This window comes from Somniosus microcephalus, unplaced genomic scaffold, assembly GCF_052327205.1.
Source record: "Somniosus microcephalus isolate GS21.2 unplaced genomic scaffold, FLI_Smic_1.0 unresolved_chr1, whole genome shotgun sequence".
NCBI classification, from domain to species: Eukaryota; Metazoa; Chordata; class Chondrichthyes; order Squaliformes; family Somniosidae; genus Somniosus; species Somniosus microcephalus.
The window spans coordinates 54655511-54670949 of NW_028225179.1; the positions used below are offsets into that span (position 1 = coordinate 54655511).

Sequence of the window (15439 nt, forward strand, 5' to 3'; positions counted from 1 at the left end):
TAAAATAACTGCTTTATTATTTGATCCCACCCGCTGCGTTTAGGCTCTACCCTGAATATTTATCTCCGACCTAGAATCAGTTTGTAATCTGGAGACAAGGTTTCTGCAGCCGGCGGGCAGGCTGATCTGTGTCATGTGGGAGCAGAACACAATGTTTCTGCTGTTTATTTTCATTACCCTGCAGAATATTCCATACTGTTCTCAACATCTTACATACCGTTAAATATCGGAAGTTTTCTTTTATTGTAATGATCGCTGCGATTCTTCTGGACTTGTTGAATTTGCAGCAAATTAAATATTACGAAACCGTCATCGCCAACAATAAACAGGGTCAGCGATTTGAGAACTTAGGATCTTGGAGCCGACATTTTCGCGGCTGCGATGGCCGAGTGGTTAAGGCGTTGGACTTGAAATCCAACGGGGTTTCCCCGCGCAGGTTCGAGCCCTGCTCGCAGCGGGCTATCTCATTATGATAATTAACTACTTCAAATAATTTATTTTCTTCAATCTGCTCCCTCTTGGAGGATTTTGGAATTTTCAATGCCGGTTTTAAGGAAACTAAAGGATTGCCGAGACAACTGGATCACTTACTTCAAGAAGGTTTGCTGACCGAATTCCAAAAGTTATCTGCAGATTGTCTGGAAGCTCCAGATAAGGAGGCCTCGACAGTCTCTGAGGTACCTTCCCATACACTCGCTGCTGTCCGGTAGCATCAGTCTGTGTAACCGTGGGAGAGAGAGAATGGAAAGTCACTGGAAGGCTTGTTTCTGTCAGCAGCAATGGTACAAGAGCAGCCATTCTAAAGTGAAAAGCAGAACACATTCCAGGAGACATTCCAGGAGACAGACAAACGGAGTGGAGATCTGGAAGACTGACCAGAAAAAAAACAAGGAGGACACCAACTCATAATTCATCTCTCCCTCTCCCGAAGCAGAAGAATTGAACATTCTGAGTTTTGAGTTGCACCACTGAGGTTGTACAAGTCTCTCTCTGTAAAACTTGTATTATTATGTCAATAAAACGATTTGTTTGAAAAGTTTGAAGCTTCATTTCCCAAGGAATTTTCTGAATCGGGCTGCATTGGTTCCGAAGGCCGGCTCTGCTTTCGCAGAGCTTGACTGTCGGGACGTCTCGCAGGTCTAAATGTATCGACTGGTTTCAAAGCACCAACTCAGATTGGGGCGTATGGGACATGTGGCCCAGGAAGAGTGGTGGTAGCAGAGCACACTTAGCAGTTTAAGTGGCTGAAAGTGAATGTTAGATTAAGGAAATACCGCAGGAAAATTATAATGAAATTGAAGGGAGAAAGTAAAGGAGAGCTATTGATTGTGGAAGGAAGAAAAGTCTGCGTTATGTTTCGGTTTGGAGCCGAAGTTGCTGCGGCCAGAATGCAGATTATTAATCACTATACGAGCACGGCACCACACATCAACAACTGGAGCTCTGCAAAGTATCGCATGGCACTGCTTAGGAAACATGGATTTTTGATGAAGAGTCCAAAATCAGCACCGCCAAAAATACAGAAGCGGTGAAATTCAACGGAGGCCTCGCCGCCACTGGAGCCTTCATCCAGAATGGGAACTGGTGCAGGCACAGTTACATTTAAAAGAATTGTAGCCTTTTCACACGAGAAGAAACTCACCCCTGGAGATTCTATAAAAATAGGCCCCGCTGGGAATCGAACCCAGGATCTCCTGTTTACGAGACAGACGCTTTGACCAGCTAAGCCACGGGACCGAATGCTGGCACAATTTCTCGCCCCCACTCACTGATGTCTATCAGCTTCCGGTCACTGTCTTCTGGTCTCTCAGGCCGTTTCTTATTTCTCCAGCTCTCTTGTCCATTCTGCCATATGTCCCATTGCTCTCTGTATCTCCCGCTTAATTTATCTCAGTGTCAATCTGTGAGGTGATTCTGAATGATTCCCCTATGTTTGTGTCTTACCTATATATATAAATCGGTACTTCTGTCTGTCATTCTGTCTGTCATTCTGTCTGTCATTCTGTCATCGCCTGTGCGTCTGTCGGGCTATGCGCTCGAAAGTTACAGGGCGTACCTACGCGCGCGTTACCTCCAAAGAAAGCTTACGCTTCAGAGACGGTTTTAAGCGTATTTACTTTTCAGTCGGACGAAAAGTGTTCGCGCCTTATGCAAAAAACCTTCAGCAAAAAACCTTCAAAATTAAACTCATTATCTGCTAGCATTGATTGACTGACATCAAGGTTCCACCAATCCTGTTCCGTCACGATTGACCAATCCTACAGTACGGTCCCCTGATGGTTGGCGGGACTATTCGTTTTCATCTCGGGGATGTGGCAGCCATTCTTTCACTAAGCTTCCAGCTCAAATGACTTCAGCTTCCAGCTATAACGACTTTCAAAGTTAGTATCTCTTTTAAAAATAACATAAGATTTACCAAAAACGTTTTATAAGTACTTTCACTTTCATTTTTCAACCTTTTAAAAGGTAGACATACAGGGACACAGACAGGGCCCTAAGCCTGCCACTCGATTTAAAATGTTGCCCAGCACCAGATTCACAAAGGGACACAGACAGGGCCCCAAAGCCATAAGTAGTTTCACTTTCATTTTGCAAGCTTTTAAAAGGTAGACAGACAGGGACACACACAGGGCCCTAAAGCCTGCCACTCGATTTAAAATGTTGCCCAGCACCAGATTCACAAAGGGACACAGACAGGGCCCCAAAGCCTGGCACTCAATTTAAACCGCCTGCCCCAAAACAGCCCCGGCAACGCCGGGCTCCCCAGCTAGTATGAAATAAATTGGGGGGATCAGACAACTCTTCCTCTGACACTGGGGAACAAATAAGCCAACAGTTATACCACGATATTGTTTACTGTGATGCAGCAAATACAATATTCCAGCTTAAAAGTTTCAGTTTCAATTCTGTGCAAAAGAAACTGTGACTCCAACGTGTTTCCAATAGCCTGCCTTTTAATCTGACGTCACAATCGCCACCATTGCACCTCAAGGTGATTCATAACTAATAAGCAGAGAAGTCAAGCACTGAAAGGGTATTTGTAGAAAGGGTTGTGAGACTGTGGAATGCACTGGTCCAGGAAGCAGCAGATTTAAAACAAGGTTTAAAAACCGGCAGCCTGTGGGAGGAAGGGGGCAGAGAGGCAAGAGAGACACAGGAAAGATCAACTTGGAAACTATTGACCCCGAATCTACTTTAAATCCCCCCACTGTATTTAAACCCATTTAATGTCAGATTCACAAATTGATGCATGTGAGCAATATAGGACATTTATCGCTGTCTCTGGTCTAAAATAACTGCTTTATTATTTGATCCCACCCGCTGCGTTTAGGCTCTACCCTGAATATTTATCTCCGACCTAGAATCAGTTTGTAATCTGGAGACAAGGTTTCTGCAGCCGGCGGGCAGGCTGATCTGTGTCATGTGGGAGCAGAACACAATGTTTCTGCTGTTTATTTTCATTACCCTGCAGAATATTCCATACTGTTCTCAACATCTTACATACCGTTAAATATCGGAAGTTTTCTTTTATTGTAATGATCGCTGCGATTCTTCTGGACTTGCTGAATTTGCAGCAAATTAAATATCACGAAACCGTCATCGCCAACAATAAACAGTGTCAGCGATTTGAGAACTTAGTATCTTGGAGCCGACATTGTCCCGGCTGCGATGGCCGAGTGGTTAAGGCGTTGGACTTGAAATCCAATGGGCTTTCCCCGCGCAGGTTCGAGCCCTGCTTGCAGCGGGCTATCTCATTATGATAATTAACTACTTCAAATAATTTATTTTCTTCAATCTGCTCCCTCTTGGAGGATTTTGGAATTTTCAATGCCGGTTTTAAGGAAACTAAAGGATTGCCGAGACAACTGGATCACTTACTTCAAGAAGGTTTGCTGACCGAATTCCAAAAGTTATCTGCAGATTGTCTGGAAGCTCCAGATAAGGAGGCCTCGACAGTCTCTGAGGTACCTTCCCATACACTCGCTGCTGTCCGGTAGCATCAGTCTGTGTAACCGTGGGAGAGAGAGAATGGAAAGTCACTGGAAGGCTTGTTTCTGTCAGCAGCAATGGTACAAGAGCAGCCATTCTAAAGTGAAAAGCAGAACACATTCCAGGAGACATTCCAGGAGACAGACAAACGGAGTGGAGATCTGGAAGACTGACCAGAAAAAAAACAAGGAGGACACCAACTCATAATTCATCTCTCCCTCTCCCGAAGCAGAAGAATTGAACATTCTGAGTTTTGAGTTGCACCACTGAGGTTGTACAAGTCTCTCTCTGTAAAACTTGTATTATTATGTCAATAAAACGATTTGTTTGAAAAGTTTGAAGCTTCATTTCCCAAGGAATTTTCTGAATCGGGCTGCATTGGTTCCGAAGGCCGGCTCTGCTTTCGCAGAGCTTGACTGTCGGGAGGTCTCGCAGGTCTAAATGTATCGACTGGTTTCAAAGCACCAACTCAGATTGGGGCGTATGGGACATGTGGCCCAGGAAGAGTGGTGGTAGCAGAGCACACTTAGCAGTTTAAGTGGCTGAAAGTGAATGTTAGATTAAGGAAATACCGCAGGAAAATTATAATGAAATTGAAGGGGGAAAGTAAAGGAGAGCTATTGATTGTGGAAGGAAGAAAAGTCTGCGTTATGTTTCGGTTTGGAGCCGAAGTTGCTTCGGCCAGAATGCAGATTATTAATCACGATACGAGCACGGCACCACACATCAACAACTGGAGCTCTGCAAAGTATCGCATGGCACTGCTTAGGAAACATGGATTTTTGATGAAGAGTCCAAAATCAGCACCGCCAGAAATACAGAAGCGGTGAAATTCATCGGAGGCCTCGCCGCCACTGGAGCCTTCATCCAGAATGGGAACTGGTGCAGGCACAGTTACATTTAAAAGAATTGTAGCCTTTTCACACGAGAAGAAACTCACCCCTGGAGATTCTATAAAAATAGGCCCCGCTGGGAATCGAACCCAGGATCTCCTGTTTACGAGACAGACGCTTTGACCAGCTAAGCCACGGGACCGAATGCTGGCACAATTTCTCGCCCCCACTCACTGATGTCTATCAGCTTCCGGTCACTGTCTTCTGGACTCTCAGGCCGTTTCTTATTTCTCCAGCTCTCTTGTCCATTCCGCCATATGTCCCATTGCTCTCTGTATCTCCCGCTTAATTTATCTCAGTGTCAATCTGTGAGGTGATTCTGAATGATTACCCTATGTTTGTGTCTTATCTATATATATAAATCGGTACTTCTGACTGTCATTCTGTCTGTCATTCTGTCTGTCATTCTGTCATCGCCTGTGCGTCTGTCGGGCTATGCGCTCGAAAGTTACAGGGCGTACCTACGCGCGCGTTACCTCCAAAGAAAGCTTACGCTTCAGAGACGGTTTTAAGCGTATTTACTTTTCAGTCGGAGGAAAAGTGTTCGCGCCTTATGCAAAAAACCTTCAGCAAAAAACCTTCAAAATTAAACTCATTATCTGCTAGCATTGATTGACTGACATCAAGGTTCCACCAATCCTGTTCCGTCACGATTGACCAATCCTACAGTACGGTCCCCTGATGGTTGGCCAATCGGTGTGTGTGTGGGCGGGACTATTCGTTTTCATCTCGGGGATGTGGCAGCCATTCTTTCACTAAGCTTCCAGCTCAAATGACTTCAGCTTCCAGCTATAACGACTTTCAAAGTTAGTATCTCTTTTAAAAGTAACATAAGATTTACCAAAAACGTTTTATAAGTACTTTCACTTTCATTTTTCAACCTTTTAAAAGGTAGACATACAGGGACACAGACAGGGCCCTAAGCCTGCCACTCGATTTAAAATGTTGCCCAGCACCAGATTCACAAAGGGACACAGACAGGGCCCCAAAGCCATAAGTAGTTTCACTTTCATTTTGCAAGCTTTTAAAAGGTAGACAGACAGGGACACACACAGGGCCCTAAAGCCTGCCACTCGAATTAAAATGTTGCCCAGCACCAGATTCACAAAGGGACACAGACAGGGCCCCAAAGCCTGGCACTCGATTTAAACCGCCTGCCCCAAAACAGCCCCGGCAACGCCGGGCTCCCCAGCTAGTATGAAATAAATGGGGGGATCAGACAACTCTTCCTCTGACACTGGGGAACAAATAAGCCAACAGTTATACCACGATATTATTTACTGTGATGCAGCAAATACAATATTCCAGCTTAAAAGTTTCAGTTTCAATTCTGTGCAAAAGAAACTGTGACTCCAACGTGTTTCCAATAGCCTGCCTTTTAATCTGACGTCACAATCGCCACCATTGCACCTCAAGGTGATTCATAACTAATAAGCAGAGAAATCAAGCACTGAAAGGGTATTTGTAGAAAGGGTTGTGAGACTGTGGAATGCACTGGTCCAGCAAGCAGCAGATTTAAAACAAGGTTTAAAAACCGGCAGCCTGTGGGAGGAAGGGGGCAGAGAGGCAAGAGAGACACAGGAAAGATCAACTTGGAAACTATTGACCCCGAATCTACTTTAAATCCCCCCACTGTATTTAAACCCATTTAATGTCAGATTCACAAATTGATGCATGTGAGCAATATAGGACATTTATCGCTGTCTCTGGTCTAAAATAACTGCTTTATTATTTGATCCCACCCGCTGCGTTTAGGCTCTACCCTGAATATTTATCTCCGACCTAGAATCAGTTTGTAATCTGGAGACAAGGTTTCTGCAGCCGGCGGGCAGGGAGCAGAGGCTGTGGCTGATCTGTGTCATGTGGGAGCAGAACACAATGTTTCTGCTGTTTATTTTCATTACCCTGCAGAATATTCCATACTGTTCTCAACATCTTACATACCGTTAAATATCGGAAGTTTTCTTTTATTGTAATGATCGCTGCGATTCTTCTGGACTTGCTGAATTTGCAGCAAATTAAATATCACGAAACCGTCATCGCCAACAATAAACAGGGTCAGCGATTTGAGAACTTAGTATCTTGGAGCCGACATTGTCGCGGCTGCGATGGCCGAGTGGTTAAGGCGTTGGACTTGAAATCCAATGGGGTTTCCCCGCGCAGGTTCGAGCCCTGCTTGCAGCGGGCTATCTCATTATGATAATTAACTACTTCAAATAATTTATTTTCTTCAATCTGCTCCCTCTTGGAGGATTTTGGAATTTTCAATGCCGGTTTTAAGGAAACTAAAGGATTGCCGAGACAACTGGATCACTTACTTCAAGAAGGTTTGCTGACCGAATTCCAAAAGTTATCTGCAGATTGTCTGGAAGCTCCAGATAAGGAGGCCTCGACAGTCTCTGAGGTACCTTCCCATACACTCGCTGCTGTCCGGTAGCATCAGTCTGTGTAACCGTGGGAGAGAGAGAATGGAAAGTCACTGGAAGGCTTGTTTCTGTCAGCAGCAATGGTACAAGAGCAGCCATTCTAAAGTGAAAAGCAGAACACATTCCAGGAGACAGTCCAGGAGACAGACAAACGGAGTGGAGATCTGGAAGACTGACCAGAAAAAAAACAAGGAGGACACCAACTCATAATTCATCTCTCCCTCTCCCGAAGCAGAAGAATTGAACATTCTGAGTTTTGAGTTGCACCACTGAGGTTGTACAAGTCTCTCTCTGTAAAACTTGTATTATTATGTCAATAAAACGATTTGTTTGAAAAGTTTGAAGCTTCATTTCCCAAGGAATTTTCTGAATCGGGCTGCATTGGTTCCGAAGGCCGGCTCTGCTTTCGCAGAGCTTGACTGTCTGGAGGTCTCGCAGGTCTAAATGTATCGACTGGTTTCAAAGCACCAACTCAGATTGGGGCGTATGGGACATGTGGCCCAGGAAGAGTGGTGGTAGCAGAGCACACTTAGCAGTTTAAGTGGCTGAAAGTGAATGTTAGATTAAGGAAATACCGCAGGAAAATTATAATGAAATTGAAGGGGGAAAGTAAAGGAGAGCTATTGATTGTGGAAGGAAGAAAAGTCTGCGTTATGTTTCGGTTTGGAGCCGAAGTTGCTGCGGCCAGAATGCAGATTATTAATCACTATACGAGCACGGCACCACACATCAACAACTGGAGCTCTGCAAAGTATCGCATGGCACTGCTTAGGAAACATGGATTTTTGATGAAGAGTCCAAAATCAGCACCGCCAGAAATACAGAAGCGGTGAAATTCAACGGAGGCCTCGCAGCCACTGGAGCCTTCATCCAGAATGGGAACTGGTGCAGGCACAGTTACATTTAAAAGAATTGTAGCCTTTTCACACGAGAAGAAACTCACCCCTGGAGATTCTATAAAAATAGGCCCCGCTGGGAATCGAACCCAGGATCTCCTGTTTACTAGACAGACGCTTTGACCAGCTAAGCCACGGGACCGAATGCTGGCACAAGTTCTCGCCCCCACTCACTGATGTCTATCAGCTTCCGGTCACTGTCTTCTGGACTCTCAGGCCGTTTCTTATTTCTCCAGCTCTCTTGTCCATTCCGCCATATGTCCCATTGCTCTCTGTATCTCCCGCTTAATTTATCTCAGTGTCAATCTGTGAGGTGATTCTGAATGATTACCCTATGTTTGTGTCTTATCTATATATATAAATCGGTACTTCTGACTGTCATTCTGTCTGTCATTCTGTCTGTCATTCTGTCATCGCCTGTGCGTCTGTCGGGCTATGCGCTCGAAAGTTACAGGGCGTACCTACGCGCGCGTTACCTCCAAAGAAAGCTTACGCTTCAGAGACGGTTTTAAGCGTATTTACTTTTCAGTCGGACGAAAAGTGTTCGCGCCTTATGCAAAAAACCTTCAGCAAAAAACCTTCAAAATTAAACTCATTATCTGCTAGCATTGATTGACTGACATCAAGGTTCCACCAATCCTGTTCCGTCACGATTGACCAATCCTACAGTACGGTCCCCTGATGGTTGGCCAATCGGTGTGTGTGTGGGCGGGACTATTCGTTTTTTTCTCGGGGATGTGGCAGCCATTCTTTCACTAAGCTTCCAGCTCAAATGACTTCAGCTTCCAGCTATAACGACTTTCAAAGTTAGTATCTCTTTTAAAAGTAACATAAGATTTACCAAAAACGTTTTATAAGTACTTTCACTTTCATTTTTCAACCTTTTAAAAGGTAGACATACAGGGACACAGACAGGGCCCTAAGCCTGCCACTCGATTTAAAATGTTGCCCAGCACCAGATTCACAAAGGGACACAGACAGGGCCCCAAAGCCATAAGTAGTTTCACTTTCATTTTTCAAGCTTTTAAAAGGTAGACAGACAGGGACACACACAGGGCCCTAAAGCCTGCCACTCGATTTAAAATGTTGCCCAGCACCAGATTCACAAAGGGACACAGACAGGGCCCCAAAGCCTGGCACTCGATTTAAACCGCCTGCCCCAAAACAGCCCCGGCAACGCCGGGCTCCCCAGCTAGTATGAAATAAATGGGGGGATCAGACAACTCTTCCTCTGACACTGGGGAACAAATAAGCCAACAGTTATACCACGATATTGTTTACTGTGATGCAGCAAATACAATATTCCAGTTTAAAAGTTTCAGTTTCAATTCTGTGCAAAAGAAACTGTGACTCCAACGTGTTTCCAATAGCCTGCCTTTTAATCTGACGTCACAATCGCCACCATTGCACCTCAAGGTGATTCATAACTAATAAGCAGAGAAATCAAGCACTGAAAGGGTATTTGTAGAAAGGGTTGTGAGACTGTGGAATGCACTGGTCCAGCAAGCAGCAGATTTAAAACAAGGTTTAAAAACCGGCAGCCTGTGGGAGGAAGGGGGCAGAGAGGCAAGAGAGACACAGGAAAGATCAACTTGGAAACTATTGACCCCGAATCTACTTTAAATCCCCCCACTGTATTTAAACCCATTTAATGTCAAATTCACAAATTGATGCATGTGAGCAATATAGGACATTTATCGCTGTCTCTGGTCTAAAATAACTGCTTTATTATTTGATCCCACCCGCTGCGTTTAGGCTCTACCCTGAATATTTATCTCCGACCTAGAATCAGTTTGTAATCTGGAGACAAGGTTTCTGCAGCCGGCGGGCAGGGAGCAGAGGCTGTGGCTGATCTATGTCATGTGGGAGCAGAACACAATGTTTCTGCTGTTTATTTTCATTACCCTGCAGAATATTCCATACTGTTCTCAACATCTTACATACCGTTAAATATCGGAAGTTTTCTTTTATTGTAATGATCGCTGCGATTCTTCTGGACTTGCTGAATTTGCAGCAAATTAAATATCACGAAACCGTCATCGCCAACAATAAACAGGGTCAGCGATTTGAGAACTTAGTATCTTGGAGCCGACATTTTCGCGGCTGCGATGGCCGAGTGGTTAAGGCGTTGGACTTGAAATCCAATGGGGTTTCCCCGCGCAGGTTCGAGCCCTGCTCGCAGCGGGCTATCTCATTATGATAATTAACTACTTCAAATAATTTATTTTCTTCAATCTGCTCCCTCTTGGAGGATTTTGGAATTTTCAATGCCGGTTTTAAGGAAACTAAAGGATTGCCGAGACAACTGGATCACTTACTTCAAGAAGGTTTGCTGACCGAATTCCAAAAGTTATCTGCAGATTGTCTGGAAGCTCCAGATAAGGAGGCCTCGACAGTCTCTGAGGTACCTTCCCATACACTCGCTGCTGTCCGGTAGCATCAGTCTGTGTAACCGTGGGAGAGAGAGAATGGAAAGTCACTGGAAGGCTTGTTTCTGTCAGCAGCAATGGTACAAGAGCAGCCATTCTAAAGTGAAAAGCAGAACACATTCCAGGAGACAGTCCAGGAGACAGACAAACGGAGTGGAGATCTGGAAGACTGACCAGAAAAAAAACAAGGAGGACACCAACTCATAATTCATCTCTCCCTCTCCCGAAGCAGAAGAATTGAGCATTCTGAGTTTTGAGTTGCACCACTGAGGTTGTACAAGTCTCTCTCTGTAAAACTTGTATTATTATGTCAATAAAACGATTTGTTTGAAAAGTTTGAAGCTTCATTTCCCAAGGAATTTTCTGAATCGGGCTGCATTGGTTCCGAAGGCCGGCTCTGCTTTCGCAGAGCTTGACTGTCGGGAGGTCTCGCAGGTCTAAATGTATCGACTGGTTTCAAAGCACCAACTCAGATTGGGGCGTATGGGACATGTGGCCCAGGAAGAGTGGTGGTAGCAGAGCACACTTAGCAGTTTAAGTGGCTGAAAGTGAATGTTAGATTAAGGAAATACCGCAGGAAAATTATAATGAAATTGAAGGGGGAAAGTAAAGGAGAGCTATTGATTGTGGAAGGAAGAAAAGTCTGCGTTATGTTTCGGTTTGGAGCCGAAGTTGCTGCGGCCAGAATGCAGATTATTAATCACTATACGAGCACGGCACCACACATCAACAACTGGAGCTCTGCAAAGTATCGCATGGCACTGCTTAGGAAACATGGATTTTTGATGAAGAGTCCAAAATCAGCACCGCCAGAAATACAGAAGCGGTGAAATTCAACGGAGGCCTCGCCGCCACTGGAGCCTTCATCCAGAATGGGAACTGGTGTAGGCACAGTTACATTTAAAAGAATTGTAGCCTTTTCACACGAGAAGAAACTCACCCCTGGAGATTCTATAAAAATAGGCCCCGCTGGGAATCGAACCCAGGATCTCCTGTTTACTAGACAGACGCTTTGACCAGCTAAGCCACGGGACCGAATGCTGGCACAATTTCTCGCCCCCACTCACTGATGTCTATCAGCTTCCGGTCACTGTCTTCTGGACTCTCAGGCCGTTTCTTATTTCTCCAGCTCTCTTGTCCATTCCGCCATATGTCCCATTGCTCTCTGTATCTCCCGCTTAATTTATCTCAGTGTCAATCTGTGAGGTGATTCTGAATGATTACCCGATGTTTGTGTCTTATCTATATATATAAATCGGTACTTCTGTCTGTCATTCTGTCTGTCATTCTGTCTGTCATTCTGTCATCGCCTGTGCGTCTGTCGGGCTATGCGCTCGAAAGTTACAGGGCGTACCTACGCGCGCGTTACCTCCAAAGAAAGCTTACGCTTCAGAGACGGTTTTAAGCGTATTTACTTTTCAGTCGGAGGAAAAGTGTTCGCGCCTTATGCAAAAAACCTTCAGCAAAAAACCTTCAAAATTAAACTCATTATCTGCTAGCATTGATTGACTGACATCAAGGTTCCACCAATCCTGTTCCGTCACGATTGACCAATCCTACAGTACGGTCCCCTGATGGTTGGCCAATCGGTGTGTGTGTGGGCGGGACTATTCGTTTTCATCTCGGGGATGTGGCAGCCATTCTTTCACTAAGCTTCCAGCTCAAATGACTTCAGCTTCCAGCTATAACGACTTTCAAAATTAGTATCTCTTTTAAAAGTAACACAAGATTTACCAAAAACGTTTTATAAGTACTTTCACTTTCATTTTTCAACCTTTTAAAAGGTACACATACAGGGACACAGACACCGCCCTAAGCCTGCCACTCGATTTAAAATGTTGCCCAGCACCAGATTCACAAAGGGACACAGACATGGCCCCAAAGCCATAAGTAGTTTCACTTTCATTTTGCAAGCTTTTAAAAGGTAGACAGACAGGGACACACACAGGGCCCTAAAGCCTGCCACTCGATTTAAAATGTTGCCCAGCACCAGATTCACAAAGGGACACAGACAGGGCCCCAAAGCCTGGCACTCGATTTAAACCGCCTGCCCCAAAACAGCCCCGGCAACGCCGGGCTCCCCAGCTAGTATGAAATAAATGGGGGGATCAGACAACTCTTCCTCTGACACTGGGGAACAAATAAGCCAACAGTTATACCACGATATTGTTTACTGTGATGCAGCAAATACAATATTCCAGCTTAAAAGTTTCAGTTTCAATTCTGTGCAAAAGAAACTGTGACTCCAACGTGTTTCCAATAGCCTGCCTTTTAATCTGACGTCACAATCGCCACCATTGCACCTCAAGGTGATTCATAACTAATAAGCAGAGAAATCAAGCACTGAAAGGGTATTTGTAGAAAGGGTTGTGAGACTGTGGAATGCACTGGTCCAGCAAGCAGCAGATTTAAAACAAGGTTTAAAAACCGGCAGCCTGTGGGAGGAAGGGGGCAGAGAGGCAAGAGAGACACAGGAAAGATCAACTTGGAAACTATTGACCCCGAATCTACTTTAAATCCCCCCACTGTATTTAAACCCATTTAATGTCAGATTCACAAATTGATGCATGTGAGCAATATAGGACATTTATCGCTGTCTCTGGTCTAAAATAACTGCTTTATTATTTGATCCCACCCGCTGCGTTTAGGCTCTACCCTGAATATTTATCTCCGACCTAGAATCAGTTTGTAATCTGGAGACAAGGTTTCTGCAGCCGGCGGGCAGGGAGCAGAGGCTGTGGCTGATCTGTGTCATGTGGGAGCAGAACACAATGTTTCTGCTGTTTATTTTCATTACCCTGCAGAATATTCCATACTGTTCTCAACATCTTACATACCGTTAAATATCGGAAGTTTTCTTTTATTGTAATGATCGCTGCGATTTTTCTGGACTTGCTGAATTTGCAGCAAATTAAATATCACGAAACCGTCATCGCCAACAATAAACAGGGTCAGCGATTTGAGAACTTAGTATCTTGGAGCTGACATTGTCGCGGCTGCGATGGCCGAGTGGTTAAGGCGTTGGACTTGAAATCCAATGGGGTTTCCCCGCGCAGGTTCGAGCCCTGCTTGCAGCGGGCTATCTCATTATGATAATTAACTACTTCAAATAATTTATTTTCTTCAATCTGCTCCCTCTTGGAGGATTTTGGAATTTTCAATGCCGGTTTTAAGGAAACTAAAGGATTGCCGAGACAACTGGATCACTTACTTCAAGAAGGTTTGCTGACCGAATTCCAAAAGTTATCTGCAGATTGTCTGGAAGCTCCAGATAAGGAGGCCTCGACAGTCTCTGAGGTACCTTCCCATACACTCGCTGCTGTCCGGTAGCATCAGTCTGTGTAACCGTGGGAGAGAGAGAATGGAAAGTCACTGGAAGGCTTGTTTCTGTCAGCAGCAATGGTACAAGAGCAGCCATTCTAAAGTGAAAAGCAGAACACATTCCAGGAGACAGTCCAGGAGACAGACAAACGGAGTGGAGATCTGGAAGACTGACCAGAAAAAAAACAAGAAGGACACCAACTCATAATTCATCTCTCCCTCTCCCGAAGCAGAACAATTGAACATTCTGAGTTTTGAGTTGCACCACTGAGGTTGTACAAGTCTCTCTCTGTAAAACTTGTATTATTATGTCAATAAAACGATTTGTTTGAAAAGTTTGAAGCTTCATTTCCCAAGGAATTTTCTGAATCGGGCTGCATTGGTTCCGAAGGCCGGCTCTGCTTTCGCAGAGCTTGACTGACGGGAGGTCTCGCAGGTCTAAATGTATCGACTGGTTTCAAAGCACCAACTCAGATTGGGGCGTATGGGACATGTGGCCCAGGAAGAGTGGTGGTAGCAGAGCACACTTAGCAGTTTAAGTGGCTGAAAGTGAATGTTAGATTAAGGAAATACCACAGGAAAATTATAATGAAATTGAAGGGGGAAAGTAAAGGAGAGCTATTGATTGTGGAAGGAAGAAAAGTCTGCGTTATGTTTCGGTTTGGAGCCGAAGTTGCTGCGGCCAGAATGCAGATTATTAATCACTATACGAGCACGGCACCACACATCAACAACTGGAGCTCTGCAAAGTATCGCATGGCACTGCTAAGGAACCATGGATTTTTGGTGAAGAGTCCAAAATCAGCACCGCCAGAAATACAGAAGCGGTGAAATTCAACGCAGGCCTCGTCAGCCACTGGAGCCTTCATCCAGAATGGGAACTGATGCAGGCACAGTTACATTTAAAGGAATTGTAGCTTTTTCACACGAGAAGAAACTCACCCCTGGAGATTCTTTAAATATAGGCCCAGTTGGGAATCGAACCCAGAATCTTCCCGTTAACTAGACAGACGCTTTGACCAGCTAAGCCACGGGACCGAATGCTGGCATAATTTCTCGCCCCCACACACTGATGTCTATCAGCTTCCGGTCACTGTCTTCTGGACTCTCAGGCCGTTTCTTATTTCTCCAGCTCTCTTGTCCATTCCGCCATATGTCCCATTGCTCTCTGTATCTCCCGCTTAATTTATCTCAGTGTCAATCTGTGAGGTGATTCTGAATGATTACCCTATGTTTGTGTCTTATATGAAATAAATGGGGGGATCAGACAACTCTTCCTCTGACACTGGGGAACAAATAAGCCAACAGTTATAACACGATTTTGTTTACTGTGATGCAGCAAATACGATATTCCATCTCAAAAGTTTCAGTTTCAATTCTGTGCAAAAGAAACTGTGACTCCAACGTGTTTCCAATAGCCTGCCTTTTAATCTGACGTCACAAACGCCACCATTGCACCTCAAGGTGATTCATAACTAACAAAC

The 15439-nt window shown here is 44.7% G+C and overlaps 9 non-coding genes across 9 annotated transcripts; 5 read left to right on the forward strand and 4 right to left on the reverse strand.

Moving 5' to 3' along the window:
• The first annotated feature begins 375 nt into the window (after positions 1–375).
• Positions 376–457, forward strand: trnas-uga (transfer RNA serine (anticodon UGA)). Its single transcript has one exon. It is a non-coding gene; the product is annotated as a tRNA-Ser (tRNA).
• Positions 458–1663: 1206 nt separating this feature from the next.
• Positions 1664–1737, reverse strand: trnat-cgu (transfer RNA threonine (anticodon CGU)). Its single transcript has one exon. It is a non-coding gene; the product is annotated as a tRNA-Thr (tRNA).
• A 1926-nt stretch (positions 1738–3663) lies between these two features.
• trnas-uga (transfer RNA serine (anticodon UGA)) lies at positions 3664–3745 on the forward strand. Its single transcript has one exon. It is a non-coding gene; the product is annotated as a tRNA-Ser (tRNA).
• Positions 3746–4951: 1206 nt separating this feature from the next.
• trnat-cgu (transfer RNA threonine (anticodon CGU)) lies at positions 4952–5025 on the reverse strand. Its single transcript has one exon. It is a non-coding gene; the product is annotated as a tRNA-Thr (tRNA).
• A 1960-nt stretch (positions 5026–6985) lies between these two features.
• Positions 6986–7067, forward strand: trnas-uga (transfer RNA serine (anticodon UGA)). The gene has a single exon. It is a non-coding gene; the product is annotated as a tRNA-Ser (tRNA).
• Positions 7068–8273: 1206 nt separating this feature from the next.
• On the reverse strand, positions 8274–8347 carry trnat-agu (transfer RNA threonine (anticodon AGU)). Its single transcript has one exon. It is a non-coding gene; the product is annotated as a tRNA-Thr (tRNA).
• A 1960-nt stretch (positions 8348–10307) lies between these two features.
• On the forward strand, positions 10308–10389 carry trnas-uga (transfer RNA serine (anticodon UGA)). Its single transcript has one exon. It is a non-coding gene; the product is annotated as a tRNA-Ser (tRNA).
• Positions 10390–11595: 1206 nt separating this feature from the next.
• trnat-agu (transfer RNA threonine (anticodon AGU)) lies at positions 11596–11669 on the reverse strand. Its single transcript has one exon. It is a non-coding gene; the product is annotated as a tRNA-Thr (tRNA).
• A 1960-nt stretch (positions 11670–13629) lies between these two features.
• Positions 13630–13711, forward strand: trnas-uga (transfer RNA serine (anticodon UGA)). Its single transcript has one exon. It is a non-coding gene; the product is annotated as a tRNA-Ser (tRNA).
• Positions 13712–15439: the final 1728 nt, after the last annotated feature.